At 37.5% G+C, this 18,045-nt stretch overlaps 1 long non-coding RNA gene across 1 annotated transcript in view; it reads left to right on the top strand.

Annotated features, from left to right (window-relative positions):
* Positions 1 to 5,827: 5,827 nt before the first annotated feature.
* Positions 5,828 to 18,045, top strand: part of LOC117803266 — a 44,101-nt gene continuing 31,883 nt past the window's right edge. The window contains exon 1 of the long non-coding RNA XR_004626952.1: positions 5,828 to 5,961. This is a non-coding gene — a long non-coding RNA (uncharacterized LOC117803266). The remainder of the gene's footprint in view (positions 5,962 to 18,045) is intronic.

Here is an 18,045-nt window from a genome sequence, read left to right as displayed (position 1 = left end):
TATGTCCCATGGGGCATGTTTACCATTCTTCCTTAGCATGAATATGTAGAAATATAATTTCTAAGTCAAAGAGTACACTAAACGTTTTGATACATGTTTCAAAATACCGTATGAAAATTTGTACCCGTATATACTTCCTGCAGCATCAAATTCAAGCCCAAGGCAGAATAGAAGTATAATTTCAGTGGGCTTTGGAGTTTGGTAACCTGGGTGCCAATCTCAGGTCCAGCACTCACAAGCTGTGTGACTTTGGACAAGTTACATTACCTCCCAGGGTCTGTTACCTCATCTAGAATGTGGGCATGATAATTTATGGGCTTGGTATGAAGATTGAATGACAAAACCTATTAAGCATGGAACACATGGCATTTATTAAATGCTCATTAAATATTAGGTATTACTATTATTTACCCCATCCATTTGTCAGTACTGAGTATTATCATTTTTCTAAATTTTTAATATTTTTAGTATAAAAATAATACACATGTATGGTAAAGAAATAATACACATGTATATTGACATGACTATTCCTCCTTTGTCTGCTAGCCCTCTCCCCAGAGATAACCATTTCAGACTTTTAAAACCGTCACTGTAACTCTAAATTAAATGCCTTCACGTGCCATTCCCAAATATCAATTTTAGACAAAATCTCCAGCCAGGCCACCATGAAAGAGAGCAATTTCTCTTGCTTTCTCTTTGGCCCACCTGAATTTTGTTAGTTTATTTCCAGGCCATCTAAAACTAGCACTTCATATCAAGTGTCTATGTGGCTAGAAATCTCATCTAGCAACACTCACTCTTTATCCACATTGACCTCTGTAGAATTCATTCACCCCAAAGAATGTGGGTATACCTCTTACTGCCATGGGCTTCTGGCTATCGTGGCTGTGGTCACAGTGTTCCTCTTCAGCCCATTTGGCCTGGGACAGTTCTGGTTTACATTTTTTGTTCCAGTGTATTTTTTAATAATGCCCCTCGTTACTTTCAAAACTATGTTATCTGGATGATGTTACAGGTTCACCCAATTTAAAGAGAGAATGTGAGCAAGGATGAGATTACTGGCCAACGGGGCATCTCATGGCTTCTTGGCCATCTTGGTCTCTATTCATATTTTTATTCCTTGGCTAAAGAGAGTAGTTTCTTTTGCTTTCCAAGGTTTCATCTCTCTTCTCCTGGGTTCTACATTTGGGGTTTGAGTCTCTTTGCCATGCTTGAGCGAAAGGGTGCCCCCTCACACCAGCACCCCATTCTATTCACGGTAGAATTACCCTTAACAATTTTGAGATGGTAAGAAGAACCTAATTAGGACATTTACCCCATGGAAGATTAGCTATTACCTTGTTAATGTTATTTTCTTATCCCTTTAAAAACACTTACAGAGGGGCACCTGGGTGGCTCAGCATGTGAAGCGTCTGCCTTTGGCTCAGGTCATGATGCTAGGGTCCTGGGATTGAGCCTCACGTCAGGCTCTCTGCTCAGTGGGGAGCCTGCTTCTCCCTCTCCCTCTGACCCTACCTCCGACTCGTGCTCTCTCTTGCTCTCTCTCTCAAACGAATAAATAAAATCTTCAAAAAAAAAAAAAATAAAAACTCTTCCAGAGTTACAGAAAGGTGAAGAGACAATAATAATAATGGGTATTAAGGAGGTCACGTATTGCATGGTGCACTGGGTGTTATACGCAACTAATGAATCATCGAACTTTACATCAGAAACCAGGGACGTACTGTATGGTGACTAACATAATATAATAAAAAAACATTAAAATAAAAAAAATCTCATTTTCTCACTATCCCGCTTAAAAAGTAAAATGTTCCGAATACGTTTGGCCTCCCCAGGGTCCTGGTTCCTGTACGCTCTCCATGACTGCACTATCCTTCCACACCCCAAGGCAACCACTCACTCCACTCACTGAATGTAGTGCTTTTTTACTTCCCTGCATGTAAAATAATGATACCATGTAGTATATAATATAGTATTGCTTTCATACTTCAGAACTTTATATAAATGATGTGCAGTTTGGTGTTGTTTCCTCAGTACCTTATTTGGGAGAACCATTCGTGATCACCGGCGTAGGGATAGTTGATACTTTTTCACTATTCTGCAACATTGCCTTATGTGAGTTTACCACTATTTATCCATTCTTCCCTTTTTGTTCTTAGAAACTATGCTGCTAGGAACATTCTTTTTTTTTTTTTTCTTAAAGATTGTATTTATTTACTCGACAGAGATAGAGACAGCCAGCGCGAGAGAGAACACAAGCCGGGGGAATGGGAGAGGAAGAAGCAGGTTCCCAGTGGAAAAGCCTGATGTGGGACTCGATCCCCGAACGCCGGGATCACGCCCTGAGCCGAAGGCAGACGCTTAGCGACTGCGCCACCCAGGCGCCCCTGCTAGGAACATTCTTGACCATAAGTGTGAAAAACAGATTGCCATTCAAACGTTCGTGCCAATTCATACTTCCACCAGCAGTGAAGAAGAGATGGTATATCATTGTGAAACTATTTCTTTAACTCAGAAGATGAGGCAAACAACTAAGATTTATTGAGCATCTGTTGTAGATAAGGTACCGGTTCCAGGCATTGATAACAGATAGAAAGAAATCGAAGGGTGTCCCTGCCATCTGAGCTGGAGCAATAGAATATATATACACAATGGAATTCTTTACAGATAAATACATTAACTGAGTAATAACTACTTCATGGTAAGTACAGTTCTAGGAAGTAGGAACACCAAAGTGGCTAAGAAGGCTTTTTCTGTTGTACCTTCTATACAATGGTGAATATGTACCACATTTTCCCATTCCTAAGGACAACTCATAAATAAAAATATTTATAAATGGTAATAAACGGCTCGGTTGCTTAAGTGTTTTTTACGGTTGTTGGTAAATTCCAACATCTGAGATAAAATACATATTTAAATAAATACACTTTTAATTATTCTAAATGTACTTTAGAAAATTCTGGGTCTCTATGGATATTTCCACAACCGTACTTCTGTTTGCTAGAGAACAAGAATTGTTATAAGATATAAAAGCTACTTATTTTTTATGGGACTTCTGCATAAATCTTACATCTCTAATGTGATCTAGTGACATAAATTTTAGCGGCTTTTTTCTGTTTCACCTGCTGTGGAACCAGTGCTGTCCTACAGCAATATCCAGGAGTGGAATTGAGCTATTTGCTGGTGTCATAAATAAGAAAGGATGTCATGGCTGTTTTCATTTGACTGAGCAGTAATGGAGTTAATTATACTTTCCGTCTCTTTGTTTTTGATCTGTGTTTCCAAAGTCATCTAAGCTTTTGGGAGTTCTCCTATTTTAACTCTTCCCTTGTCTGATTGGATTCGATAGCTTTTAGGATTTCACAGCTAATGAGTATTGCTTTCTTTTAACTTCTACCTTTCATTTGTAACTGTGCAAGTTGTAGTCCACGTTAGTTCTTCTTCAAAGAGATATGAGCATTGACAAAATTATTTTGTGCCTGATATATATTTTTACTAGCATTTTATATAAATTATCTACAGAAAAGGAAAGATTTTAGCCCAGTTTTGTAGCTGAGACAGACACTGGAAAGATAAATGACCTCTGAAGCATAAACTAGAAATCCAGGGAGATAGATAGTCAGGAGGGAATTTAAAATTTTCTTGAGTATTTTTATTGCGATTAGGAACCATTGTTGAATGCAAGTTTTTTTTGCCAGACCATTATTTATTGATTGAATTGAGATATGAGATATTATATAAATAGATAAAAACACATATACATACATATATAAACATTTGGAGACATTAATTTTTCATCTTTTTTTTTTTAAAGATTTTTATTTATTTATTCTACAGAGATAGAGACAGCCAGCGCGAGAGAGAACACAAGCAGGGGGAGTGGGAGAGGAAGAAGCAGGCTCACAGCGGAGGAGCCTGATGTGGGGCTCGATCCCATAACGCTGGGATCACGCCCTGAGCTGAAGGCAGACGCTCAACCGCTGTGCCACCCAGGCGCCCCTAATTTTTCATCTTTGTTGATAATATTTGAATCTATAGAGTCTTAAATATTCAGATTATTAAATCAGTATGGATCCTTTGGCTTAATTAATTATCGTACTTATTTTTAGTTTATGTAGATACTCTTCCATTCAACTGGCAATGAAGTTCCTGAAGAAAAAAAATTGAGAAAAAATTATTTGCATGCTTTATTATTATAACAATAAATATTAAAATATTTGGAAATAAGGAGATTTTTAAATTTTTGTTGTTATCAATTGCTGGGTACTTTAGATAACTAAAACATAAGAAAGGAACATATGTAAAAGGTGGGGGGAACCTGGGTGGCTCAGTCTGTCAAGTGTCTGCCTTCGGCTCAAGTCATGATCCTAGAGTCCTGGGATGGAGTCCCCTGCTCAGTGGGGAGCCTGCTTCTCCCTCCCCTCTGCAGTGCCCCCCCTCCCCCCGCTTGGGCTATCAAATAAATAAATAAAATATTAAAGAGAAAAGAGTAGCGTATGCTGTTCTCATACCTACATACACAAATATACATACCTAATATATATTAAAAATAAAAAATTTACAATTTTGTGTTTTCATTTTATTTAAAATGTGATTTTGCTTTTTAATTGGCACAGCCCTTCTTTGGTAATGTTCCCTTGCTAATGAACACCTTCACCCAAAAGCTTTCGGATCCATCTTACAGGTTTAGGATTTGTTTTCAAAGAGGATTTAAACAATCCCCAAGCCGCTTATTTTTTATTCAGATTAAAATTAGTTAAAAAATCCTGACATTAAATCATTTGATCTTCTGTTTCCTGCACAAATGACTTTTAGCATTAATCATGCTGTTATACCATGATTGCCATCATATTCCTGAAGAATCTATGAACCAGGAATTTTTTTCACCATGAAGAGAAATGGGTTAAATTGCAGGAGACGTACACTAAACATAGGGCTGAGAGTTACAGGGGGATTGTATTGAAATCTGGCTGAGAAGCCGAGCTAGAGCCCACTAAAAATCCTTTAATTTTTGGCCTGAATTTTCTCCGTAACGAATTCACGGAATTCTTTTTGTAGGTAGGCTACACGTGTAAAGAGGTTGGGATGATATTAATTGTCAGGGATTTTCGACAGGGCTGCAGAGGATAATTTTCTTTTCCTGATTACTGAGGTGTGACCCCCATGGACTTCTTCTTTCTTTCAGAATTTAGGTGAGAATTTGGGTTGGTGACTGTTAGGTTAACCCTGAACTCACCATAGCAGCCCCAAGTGCTGCTATTGCAAAATTACTTTGCAAACGGATAGGCAAATAACCTGGGTGAGATTCTGCACCTTGTTATAGGACACACTTGTTCAGTGAAAACCTTCCAACATTAAAAAAGAAAAAGGTGGGAGGCAGAGAGAATCAGCAATTTTGTGCTAATTTAATAGCTTGGTTTCAACCTGCTCATGATTCAACTGGATCTGTTGTTCAAAGGTAAAGAAAGAAAATATACCTAGCACACCTCCAAAGGAGTGGAGTTTTAAAGGAAAAACAAACCTACCAACGACCCCTGGCCCTTCAGTAGCGGTATGTGCATGAACGTGGAGGACAGCTGTGTGTCCCTGGCTCTTTAACAGGCCACGTGTTTCAACCATGGGATTCAACATGAATCACTGTGAAAATCTGAAATATCTTCGGCATTTGGCAAAAATGGACAAACTAGAATCCCAGCCTTTAATTTTCGGTGTCGTTTAGGGAGCCACTTACAAGGAAATAGACATTCTTCGCGTGCTTTATGAATGCTGTGGACATTCCACACTTAAAAGTGAATTTAACTGTGCAACAGCCTTTCGCTAAGGAAGGTCAAATTTTCTTCTCTTTGAAGTCTTTCGGGCTCCCGAACCGGTTTGCATATTGAGTTTCCCAGGACTGTTTTCCACCGCCTGGAGCAGTTGAGCGTGAAGAGCACCGTTCTCGATGTCTTTAGCTACAAATTGGTAAGCAAATGGGCTCCAGAGGCCTGATGAGGAGGGGCGCACCCCCTCAATCCAGTCTGTTTATTACTGAGGAAGTTCTGATCAAGTTTATGGTGTTAAAGACTCCAACATATCAACTCCACTGGAGAGCAGGACAAGCCATTGTAAATATGAACCATCAAAGCATTAGCCATTTCAATGAAATGAAGCAAATCAATTGTTTTTTAGAAAGGTGCCTTTCAGATCTCCTTTCTCAGGCTCTGAGTTTCTGCATCAAGTTCACATTAAAACAACTTGTGCTAACGCGATTTTAGTTCAGGATCTTGGAAGGTCAGTGACTTGGCCAATAAACCATGATTTCCCTAATCTGTGGCAAAACAATCACCTCCCTACTTTAAAGCCGTTTTAAACAATTCAGTGACATTAGCATTAGGATAAAAATGAAATACCTAAAATAATTGCAGTTGCTCACGTTGTGAATTTGCTTCTATCAATCAGTTACCTTTTACTTAATTTGGCATTGCTGCCTCCCCCCACCCCGCAAAGGTGTTATGGTTTATTAAAATGGATATGTACGTCAGATGCATGTAGACTTACAGATATTTTTTTTAAATCAAGACATCTTGAGTTAATCTATTGGAATTCTGTGTTCTGTAAAATAATTTTAGCTGCAAAGATGATGTTGAATGTGATTTCTGTATAAACCGTTGAGGTAGTAATTACGATCTCATATTCTGATTATTTCTTTTAACAAATTGATCAAGTACTTTCTATGTAGCAAACACTGAACTAGACACTCTCATATGTTGCCTCCCTGAATGTGAACATTATCAGCCTCCATACGCTGTGGGCTTCTAGAGAGCAGAGATCTTGTTTTTTAAATCTTCCTTAGGACCTAGCAAAGTGCCTTACCTATAAGACGTCTTCAAAATCCTTTTGTTAGGTAAATAATAAATACATATAGTTAGCTTTCTAAAAAACTAACTTTTGAAAAAAAAATAAATATTAACTCCTGGGCAGAGAATTTAAATTCAAGGAGTTTATTCCTTTGGAGAAGGCAAAAACAAAGGTATAAACAACAGAATGTTTTCTCCCATGTGGTCACACCAAATTTCTATAGTGTTTTAGAAACAAGTGTTATTTTTAAATAGGGGAGGGATTGAGATGAGAAGAAAACATTCTGCCTAAAGATTACATTTGTATTAAAACGTGATTCAGTATAAAAATTAACCAGCAGTTGGGTAGAAGGTTTGGGGTATTTCTTTGAGGTGAGCTATATATTAACTAAAACCAAATGATGAAAAACAAAACACTTTACCCAGGGTCAAATAATTAACTGCCTGTAAATTGGTTATATGCTAGTTTTGTGTACAATTGACAATTAGATAGGTGGGTAGGTACATATGTGCATATATAGAAATTGTATTTTTTTATTAGGAGCCAAGCCCCAGGTCAGGTCCTACAAAGTGTATCATTGAATTTGAAGAAGACAAATCTTCTGCTGTCAGTGCATTCTCAATCTTCTTAGTCTGGAAACAGACAGTAAACTTTATTTTAATTCAAGTCAAGTAGATGAGGGAGGAGTGACCTGGAGGAGGTGGGGTGATTCAATCCAGTCAGACAGAACTCCAAGGACAGAAAGCCCCATATCTGTTGAGTTTGAGGACTCTCTGAGACACTCAAGTGAAAATATTCAGTAGTTTATAGATTACAAACAAAATTTGGAATAGAGAAAAAAATCGGAAGTCGTTGGGCATTCCGTGAACCCTGACTCTGGTAGTACGTGCTCTGTTTCAGCTCCAGAATGTTCTGTGAAACCTAAGTCATCTAAAAAGTCTTAATTTTTTTTATTGCCCCCTTCCCAAATCTATATCTCTTAGTTGTCTAGGTTTTAGAGCATAGCTTTCTTAGAGTATAGAGACTTGCAATTTTTAAAGACATTGTTTTATAGAAAAAATTATAGTGGTTAAGATCAGCAGCTGTAATCAGGCACTTGTGAGTTGGAATTCCACCTTTCTTAATTTCTAGCTGTGTGACCTTGGCAACCCATTTGACCCCTCTGAATTCCAGTTTCCTTTCCCGTAAAGTGAGGATATCATGAGCTGAACTGAAGTGCTGTCATGAAGATTACATGACATGGTACCTAAAATGGTTGGCACAGGACACGACATGTTACAATAGCTTAACAAAAGGCCATATTAATGTTAAAAGGATAAACAACATTGACAGGGAGTACGTAGTAGGCATTATAATCGGTGTTTCCACTAAATTCTTTTCATTTATCGCTCACAAAGACCCTGGGATCATTCCATTTTATGAAAAGAGATATGAAAAATGAAGCTCAGTGGTTAATAAACAGTTGTAGACCCAAGATTTGAAACCAGATTTTAAAATTTTTATTTCTGATGCTTTACTAGTTCCCTCTGGCTTCTGGAGATTATGGGAGATTATGACAAATGTTCTTGTCTATTTCCAAATAGCCTCCAGTTTTGTACTGTATAAAAAGATACTCTGTTAGTATAGATGATCAGTTTCAGGACAATGCAAAATATTTATTGAACTTCTACTATACGACAGGCACTGTAATATGCCCTGAGAATAAAAATAATTCTTGCTTCACCCTTGATATCTTGACACAAAAACATTTTTACAGATAACTATAATCCAGTGGGGTTGGTGCTAAAAAAAAAAAAAAAAAAGAAAAGAAAAAGAGAGAAAGAAAGAAAAACAGTATAATGAAGAGGGAACAATTTATTTTATCATTGGGTTGGGGATAGAAGTAAAATAAAGTTGCAAAAGTACTCTCAAAGAGGGTGAAATCTGAACTGGGCCCAATATGGAGAATTTTATGCAATATAAAGATAATTTTTATCCATGTTTTTATTAAAGATAATTTTTATCCATGTTTTTATTAAATTGGAAGACCATAGTTGATGCTGTTAGACATCTCCTCTTTCTCACAGTTCATCCAAATATTAGAAATAACACTGTATTAGGTAGTTAGTAAGAATTGATGAGACTATTTTATAAAAATAATCTGACCACTTCCAAAGATCTAGATTTTTATAAATTTAGATTTAATGGGCAAACAATATTTTTGAAAAATCAGATAACTATGCTGAGGGCCTGAATTACTTGATATGTAATCTTAGGAAGTTGTTCTGTTGTTCAGTTTTTTTATTTGTAAAATGAGATTGTTGCAAAAATCAAGTACGAGGAAGAGACAGTGTAAAGGCTCAGATAAAGGCTCAGACTCTGGAGTAAGCCTGCCTGAGTTTAGTCCTTGATCTATTTCCTACTAACTGTGTGACTATGAGCAAGTTACCTAACCTCTCTTTTCCACTTTCCTCGCTGGTAAAATGAGGATAGTGATAATTTGCCCCAGGTGTGCCAGAACAATTTAATGAACAGTTTGTTATTTCTTCACTGATTCAAAATACCACCTTTATCATATATTAAATACCATATTAAATACTATATATTAAATATCATATATTAAATAAAGTAGATAGATTTGTGAGCTTCCAATGCATTCATTGTTTTGTCTCTTTACCATTGAACCTATATGGTACTTTGTAGAGTGTCTTAGCTTTATAAAACATAACCAGAAATACATAAAAATTCAACTCTCCTCTCACCATTCTCTTTCTATATACACCTGATCTTTGACCAACTCAGTTTGAACTGCAGGGGTTCACTTGTATGTGAAAATTTTACAGTAAGGTATTATAAATGTATTTTCTCCTCCTTATGGTTTTCTTAATACATTTTCTTTTCACTGGCTTACTCTACTGTAAGAATACAGTATATAATACATATACTAAGTAGGCATTCATCAACTGTGTTATTGGTGAGGCTTCTGGTCAACAGGAGGCTATTAGTAATTATGTTTTGGGGGCGCCAATAGTTATACATGGATTTTTGACTGCATGGGGGTGAACATCCTTCACCCCGTACTGTTCAAGGCTCAGCTGTGTATGCACACACGTTCATGCACGGATACGCACATTCAGAGGTTTTGCTAGTTTATACTTCATTGCGCGAACATAGAATCATTTTGTAAAGGCAAAACATAAAATCCCAGTGAATTTTGATAGAATTTATATAACTTACAAGTTAATTCAGGAGAACTTGGCTATTAGATCTTACCAGCTAGAAATAAGTCAGTGGGTTTCAAGTCCTCTTTCATATCCCGTAGGAAAATTTTGTGATTTGCTTGGCGAAAGCCTGTATCTTGCTCGTTGTATTTATTTCCCATTCTTTTAAGTGTATTTGTTGTTAATGTGAATGGAATAATAATTTTTTCATTGTTTTTTTGATTAGTGTTCTTCTATGGAAATGTTACTGATTTTGATATTTATTCTGTAACTGGTCACCCTTCTGACTTATCTCATTATATCTAATAGCTTTTTGGTGGCGAATATCTGACTAATAACTGTATTTTGCACTTTAACTTCCTAAGAACCGAAATTATGTTTATAATGTCTGTGGATTATTGCTTAAAAATGTAGTTAAATTCCTCCAATATATACAGGTTAAAAAAATAAAAACAAAGAAATATCGTACTCCACTAAAGCTTCAGAAATTCATATTAAAGTATTGAAATGAGAAAATTTATATTTAACATATTCAGTAGAAAATGTAATTCCACTCTTTCTTATAATTGAACGTTTCACACTTAATAATGCACTTTTTTCTAAATTCTGGAATACCATAATTCCTTATCTGCCATGTTTTGCTCCTTTTATCTCCCTAAATTACAGGGAAATTAAAAGTCCATTAAATGGTGTACGTGAACACCTACTATTATAGGGTTAGCCATGGACTGTCAGGACCCACACTGCTTTCTCAAATCTGATTGCTTTGAAATCTGAAAACAGGATTCTTTTAATGGCACTTGCTTATTTGTGCAAATAAATAACACTGATCTAGGGGCACCTGGGAGGCATAGCGGTTAAGCGTCTGCCTTTGGCTCAGGGCGTGATCCTGACGTTAAGGGATCGAGCCCCACATCGGGCTCCTCTGCTATGAGCCTGCTTCTTCCTCTCCCACTCCCCCTGCTTGTGTTCCCTCTCTCGCTAGCTGTCTCTATCTGTCAAATAAATAAATAAAATCTTTAAAAAAAAAATAACACTGATCTAGGAAACAGGTGAACGGCAGGAATATTAAACTTGTTCCACAAGCAGTTTGAAAAACGACATCTCTAAGTAGAAGAGAAAATTCATTTAAACTGAAAGTATAGCATTTTTATTAGCTAAGAAAAAAATTGATCATCCTATCCCTATATCATCGATACCTTCGATCTGAATATTACTTTGCTAGCAGATTGTATTGGACTTTGTGACATAATTCTCTTTGGAAAACTGTTTCTTACTTTGGGATTTTATTAAGCCAAATTATGACTGAACATTAAGAAAATACAAATCACGTTTATCCTCCTAGGCTTTGACTAGAAAGGTATCAGTGAAGCATCCACTGACTATCTTAAGTGCTAAAATTTTAAGATTTGGGATTGTGTACAAAAGTGGATGAGCCATGCAATTTTTATTTATATACATATAAGGAGAGGGGCTGTTTTATTCCTGCTGGCAGGTTCCAAAGAACTGAGTAAATTTTCATTACGTGCAAAAAGGCAAAAGCAGGAAAGATCTTGAATACCAAAGCTGTTATGAAGCAATGAAAGGCAGACTAGAGAAATAGATCAAAAAAACTGAAGAAGGTGTCAGAAAGGATTTCTGATATTGATGCCATCAGAAAGGCATCTTGTCATTAGAGTATAAAAAGACAATTGTGAATTCAAACAGCCGTAGTAACTATATTTTATTTAGAAAGGTATTTTCTTGTTTTTATATTTCCTAAACCTTTAATGGTAACATCATAGAATATCAACATAGCACATTCTTATGTGAAATGAAAGAGTATTTGTCAGGTTAAAAATGTGTTTGAGAACGTATTATGTAAGAAATTAATTTTTAAGAAAACTCATGATTAAGTAATCATACAATAAGTTCTGTTATTCCACCATTATGACTAAGGCGTATGCTACTTAATATTATCTCTAAGACACGAAAGTGCTTTAAGTATTTTTTTAAAAGATTTGTTTATTTATTTATTTGAGAGAGACTGAAAGCATGGTGGGGGAGGGGCAGACTCTCCGCTAAGCAGGGAACCTGACAGGGGCTCAATCCCTAGACTCCAGGATCAAGACCCCAGCCGAAAGCAGATGCTTAACGAACTGAGCCACCCACGTGCCCCTAAAAATGTATTTTTGAATGAGAATATAATGTTTTACACCTCATTGTATCCTACCTTGTATTTAAAATAAGACTATCATTTTGTGATGAAATTTAAATAAACTAGTTTGTAAAAATATAGAAAGCCCCAAGAAAAAGAGCTATGCAATTCTAAGACCTATTAAATAGTTTGGCTTTAGACAAATCCTCTGAAACTAGAGTAAAAGAAGTCAGAAAACAAATTATCAGGGGTGCCTGGGTGGCTCAGGGTTAAGTGTCTGCCTTCGGCTCAGGTCATGATCCTGGGGTCCTGGGATCCAGGCCTGCATTGGGCTCCCTGCTCAGTGGGAAGCCTGTTTCTCCCTCTCCCACTCCCCCTGCTTGTGTTCCCTCTCTCTCGCTGTGTGTGTCTCTCTCTCTCTGTCAAATAAATAAATAAAACCTTTAAAAAAAAAATTATCATTCTTGGTCACTTCCTTGTCAACCTTGATATCTATTCCAAACTCAAATTGTATTGGTTTCTCGGCTAGTCACTCTGGCCATTTGTCCAGCTGAGAGTCAGTGAAACCTCGAGAAATACCCAGTATTCTCAGCCGTGTGTGCAGCGATTGCCCGTGATGATAGGTGGGTAGTAGAACAATATCCTGGATGATTTATTAAAACTAACTCCTGTTTCTGATCTTGTTTGCTAACACACACCCAAGTCAATAATGCAGCCCATCTTAAATTATTTCCTTATCTAGATGTTAGAGTTGGCAGATGTAACAGGAGGAACAAATGAAAAATGATTTTTTTGAGAAATCATGTTACATATGTATCTCCAGTTGGTCCTTGGAATGGTACAAATGAAATTTTAGTGGCCGGTATAAAAGGTGAAAGGTCTTTAAATGCACATCTCTTTTAAAAAAGTCAGTGACGTTAAAAAATGTATATCTATTCTTTTTTCCGAAGGAAATGTGAAAAGATGAGCGTAAGTAATTTCTGACTACGTGAATGTAAAAAAAAAAAAAAAGAAAGGGGACTTAGAAACTTGGGTCTTTGCCAGTAAATCATTCCCCTCCATTATTGGCTACTGTCTATTTTATGAGCTTTGACTAAGCCACAAATACTCTAACAGCATAAAACCCTAATTTAGTAGAAGATGCTAATGAGAGAAATGTCTCCTACATTCTACAGGTAATGAAATACCCTTTCAGGTAACATTATTACGGTGTTTGCATTTTTTTTATTTTCACTAATATCCAATCATCCTGAATGAATTAATTGAGATCCAAGTGTAGTAAATGTACAATTATCTGACACACGTACACGGCTAACAAGTATAAAATATTTGCATTGTGCGCCATCCATCAGATTTATGCTATTTTCCACGTTCATTATGATTGCAGGCGCAAATGGCAATGGCCATTTAACTGGGGAAGATACTGGTGTGCAAGCAGTCCTGTGCTAATGAAAGCTTCCAGATACATCTGGTTTCAAAACAGTAATGGAGAATTTAAAATATTGTTACTTTAAAAAATACATGTGGTGTGTCATTACACTTCGACAATAAAAATTTTAAAAATAATTAATTAATTAAAGCTTAAATTAAAAAACGCATGAATAATGCTTATTCTTATAAGAATGAATGACTATAACAGATGGATTACTTTTATCAGGGAACTGGGTTGGGTAAGAACATACCATTTCTAGTTCTAGCTGAGTGGTTCTTCCTACCAGAAAGACTTTCCTGAACAGTCCTGCTTGGCTGACGGCCCCTCCTCTGTCTCTAATGACTATAACCCTTTGAAACCTTTTCACAGTTTTGATTAATTTTATGGAAATATCTATTTTTTTCACACTCGATCTTAGCCAAAAGGCCTAGATGCAATGGAAATATCTATTTTTTTTTAACTCCGTGGACTGTTTTTATTATCTTTGTACGTTCAGTGCCTAAAAACATACTTGATACATAGGTACTCAACAACTATTTATTAAACTAACCAGAAGGATAATTTTTATATTTAATTCTATTAAATTAATGTTATTTGAAGATGTGTAATATTACATAAGCTTTTTAGAGTCTATAAAATATAAGCACCCCTAACCCATTTTCCCTGTAAATTTTTTTGGAAATGTATGATTAATTTTTTATAATACCATATTGCAGGTGTCAGTGATCTTTTTCTGCGAAGGGCCAGATAGTACATATTTTCAGATATCCTAATTGTTATATGGTCTGCCCACTCTCTATCATAACTACCCAACTGTGCTTTTGTAGCATAAAAGCAGCCATAGAAAAAACATAAATTAATGACCAGGGCTGTGTTTCAATAAAACTTTATTTTGGCGTATGAAGTTTGAATTTCAGGCAGTTTTCATGTGTCATGAAATCTTCTTCTTCTTCCGTTTTTTGTTTTTTTCCCAACCACAAAATAACGTAAAACTCATTCCTAGCTCATGGACCGTATAGAAACAGGTGGCTGACCCCTGCCATATAGCATCTAATTTTATATTACTACAATCCTTATCTAGTCATTAAAAAAATAGCTTTTCCCTCTGCACTGTAAATACGTCATTTGCCGTCAATGAATATTTGTGAAATGAATAAATGAACGTAGACCTCCACTATCTTGTGTAGTAGTTGAATTTGAGAGGTCAATACTAAAAGTAGGAGGTTGTGTAATAATCCTCATGAGACAACATAATGGCCTGAGATGGTAGGCGGAGCAAATAAGAATTAGAGCCCAGAAATATTGAGGAAGTTTCTATCACTGGGCCTTTATAATCAATTGTTGGGGGGAGGAATCAAGGGTGAGCTCTAACTTTGGGGTCTCTGTGGATGGTGTTACCACAAAGACTAGAGTACAGGAAAAGGAGCAGGTTGGGGGAAGGACGGGTCCACACTGGACATTTTGAGTTTTAGTTGCTTGAGTAAAATCTAGACTGAGATAACCAACAGAGGGTTTGACTAGATGAGCCTGACCCTCAGGGAGGTATGATCTAAAGGTATGAATCTGTTAGTCATCTGCAGACAAATAGTTGATGAAACCCTAAGTGGGTCAATCTAATCTCTCATGAAAAAAATCTCTAACCAGTCAGTGAAGCCTTGGGGTAAATGTAGGAATGCCAACATTTAAAGGCAGGAGAAAGCAGAGGAGCTCATAAGTAAGAGTAAGAAATGGCCAGAGATGGGGGGACAGCCGGCAGAATGGAGAGTTTGGATGCTAAAATGATAGAAGTAGATACCAAATACCATAGAGAAAAATGTTAAAGTGTTAATTTGGATTTGGCGATCAGAAGGGGGCTGGTACAGCCAGGGAACAGAAGTCTCATATGAGAATATGAAATTAAATAAAACTACACTTTCGGAAGATGTCAATACAGAAGGATAACTGGCCAGAAGCTCTCAGAGAGCTTTGAGGTGAAGGCCAGTTCTTTCTTTTTTATCTGGGAGACGCTTGACTCTGCTTACAATTTGGGGACAATGAACTAGCATGGAGAGGAGGAGTCGAGGCATTGAGGAGTCAACAGAGAGCAAGAGAGGAGATAGATGATCAAGGAGCAAAGTCATGTGGTTGGCAGGAAGAAGAATTAAAGACACAGACCAGGCTTGAGTCCATGCAGATCGCCTTTTCTCTAAGACTGAAAGAAAGGAAGTTAGGTACCTGGGTGGCTTGGTTGGTTGGGCATCTGCCTTAGGCTCCGGTCATGATCTCAGGGTCCTGGGGTTGAGCCCCGTGTCAGGCTCTCTGCTCAGCAGGGAGTTTCCTTTTCTGTCTGTGCTCTCTCTCTCTCAAATAAATAAATAAAATCTTAAAAAAAAAAAAAAAGAAAGGAAATTAGGAATGAGCATGAATGGAAAGAAACCATTAAACCAGCGGGAGCTGCTGAGAGATAATGCCCTATTTCTATGTATGAAAAGGAGGCTTAATGATGTCTTGAAGACTGGGAGGAGGCAGGGGTTGAAAAGAGCATTGGAGGATAATGATGAAAGTTTGGCAATATGTTAAGGGCCATGTGAGAGTTGGTTGACCAAGGACAAGAAAAGGATTGGAGAAAGGTGGTATTGAAAGTCAGCAGAGATCTGAAATGATACACTTGCAAGAGTTTCAAGATGGCTTGACTTTTCTCCAACATTATGCAGGTACCTGGATCCAGTAATGGGGTTGGGTAGTAGATGCAGGAGATGCAAGTAGGAAAGAAAGAGAAGTTCCTGTGATTAGCATCTGAGTCGAAGCTGGGTTCAACAGGAAGAGAGACCAGGAAGGACTCACTGCTTTGGAGGTCTCTGCGGGGTGGAGTGGAGTGCAGAGATTACAGTCAGACCATTTAAGACTTGCAGGATTCTGGACCTGCTGGAAGAAAGGCAAAACAAAACCAAAAAACAGCTCTTGGTGACCTGTATCTGGACATTTGCTTTCTCATATCAGGAATTTCACTGAAGGCATAGGGAATTCTTGTTCTCTTTGTGCAGTGTTGTTTAAGCCGAGACTTTGAGTCGTCTTTTTCAGTGTTTCACATCTTGGGCTTTTTAACGGCATAGAACATGAGGGTTGCTCTGCTGCAGAATGCTGGGGGCAGTTTTTATTAGGCCACAACTAGCATCTCTAACAGTAGTTTAGTTCTCTCTGTAATTCTCTAATCTGGGGCTTCTTAACCTGGGGTTCATAGAAGAGCTCTAGGAGACCATGAAGTTGTATGCAATGTTGTCTATGTGGATTTTCCAGGCGGAGGGTCCCTAACTTTCTTTAGTCCCTCAAAAGGATTGGTGCAAACCCAAATGACCAAGAACTGTCACATCTTGGCCGGAGCTGCACTTTAGGGGAGGGGTTCCGTGTGACTCTGTCAAAGTTGGAATAGATTACCTTCACGTCGTTGGTCGTGACTTGATGCGAGCCCATGTCTCTCTACCCCAAAGTATGGATGTTTCCCAGGTAGCCATAGCCAAATTTCTTTGTAAGTGACAATTCAAGCTTCTAAATCTAATGATTTTGTCTTTACTTTTAAGTAGAGTAAAAAGATCCTGTGTCCTGATGCACGGGTAGGAAGAAGTCAGTGTCTTCGATAAGATTATGGTTCAGAATATAAACCCCAAGCTAGGTGAGAGACAGAAGAGCAAGAACTTGGTGAGGCTGGCCCTGGAATGTCGCTGCTGGGGGTGGGGGGTGGAGGGCGGCAGACTCTGGAAGGAGGGAGGGGCTGAGAAGGGGGAGTGAGGAGGAAGGACACCTCCATCCTCCATCTCTGAGACTCTGCTCATCGTCTTTGGTTGTGAACTCCGTAATAATCCTTCAAATATAAATTATTCCCGTGCCTTACCCACACCTTGATTCTCCAAAGGCAACCATTTTTATGTGTTTCTGTGTTAGTTCTTCATGCCTTGATTTTTAACAACTGGTTAACGGTGTCTTCGGATGCCCCCTTAGGTCAGATAAGGAATTCAATTCTCTGATAACTTTCATCCTTCCTCCGTTCCTCCGATTTCAGACACTTATTCTTTTTGACATTTCTATGAGTTATGCTTACCACTTTATTATTTTTTTATTATCACAGTATAATTGACATACAGTGTTATCTTACCACTTAAAAAATAATCTACTTAAACTTCTACTTTTTATTCTGCTGACTTCAGGCAGTATCTTTTTAAAATTTTTATTATTATTGTTATTATTTATTTATTTATTTATTTTTTAAAGATTTTATTTATTTATTCAACAGAGATAGAGACAGCCAGTGAGAGAGGGAACACAAGCAGGGGGAGTTGGGAGAGGAAGAAGCAGGCTCATAGCAGAAGAGCCTGATTGGGGCTCAATCCCAGAACGCCAGGATCACGCCCTGAGCCGAAGGCAGATGCTTAACCGCTGTGCCACCCAGGCGCCCCTACTGTTAT

Source organism: Ailuropoda melanoleuca, chromosome 8 (assembly GCF_002007445.2).
Source record: "Ailuropoda melanoleuca isolate Jingjing chromosome 8, ASM200744v2, whole genome shotgun sequence".
NCBI lineage: Eukaryota > Metazoa > Chordata > Mammalia > Carnivora > Ursidae > Ailuropoda > Ailuropoda melanoleuca.
The sequence above is the reverse complement of the archived record's forward strand: the minus strand, read 5'-3'. Positions and strand labels throughout refer to the sequence as shown.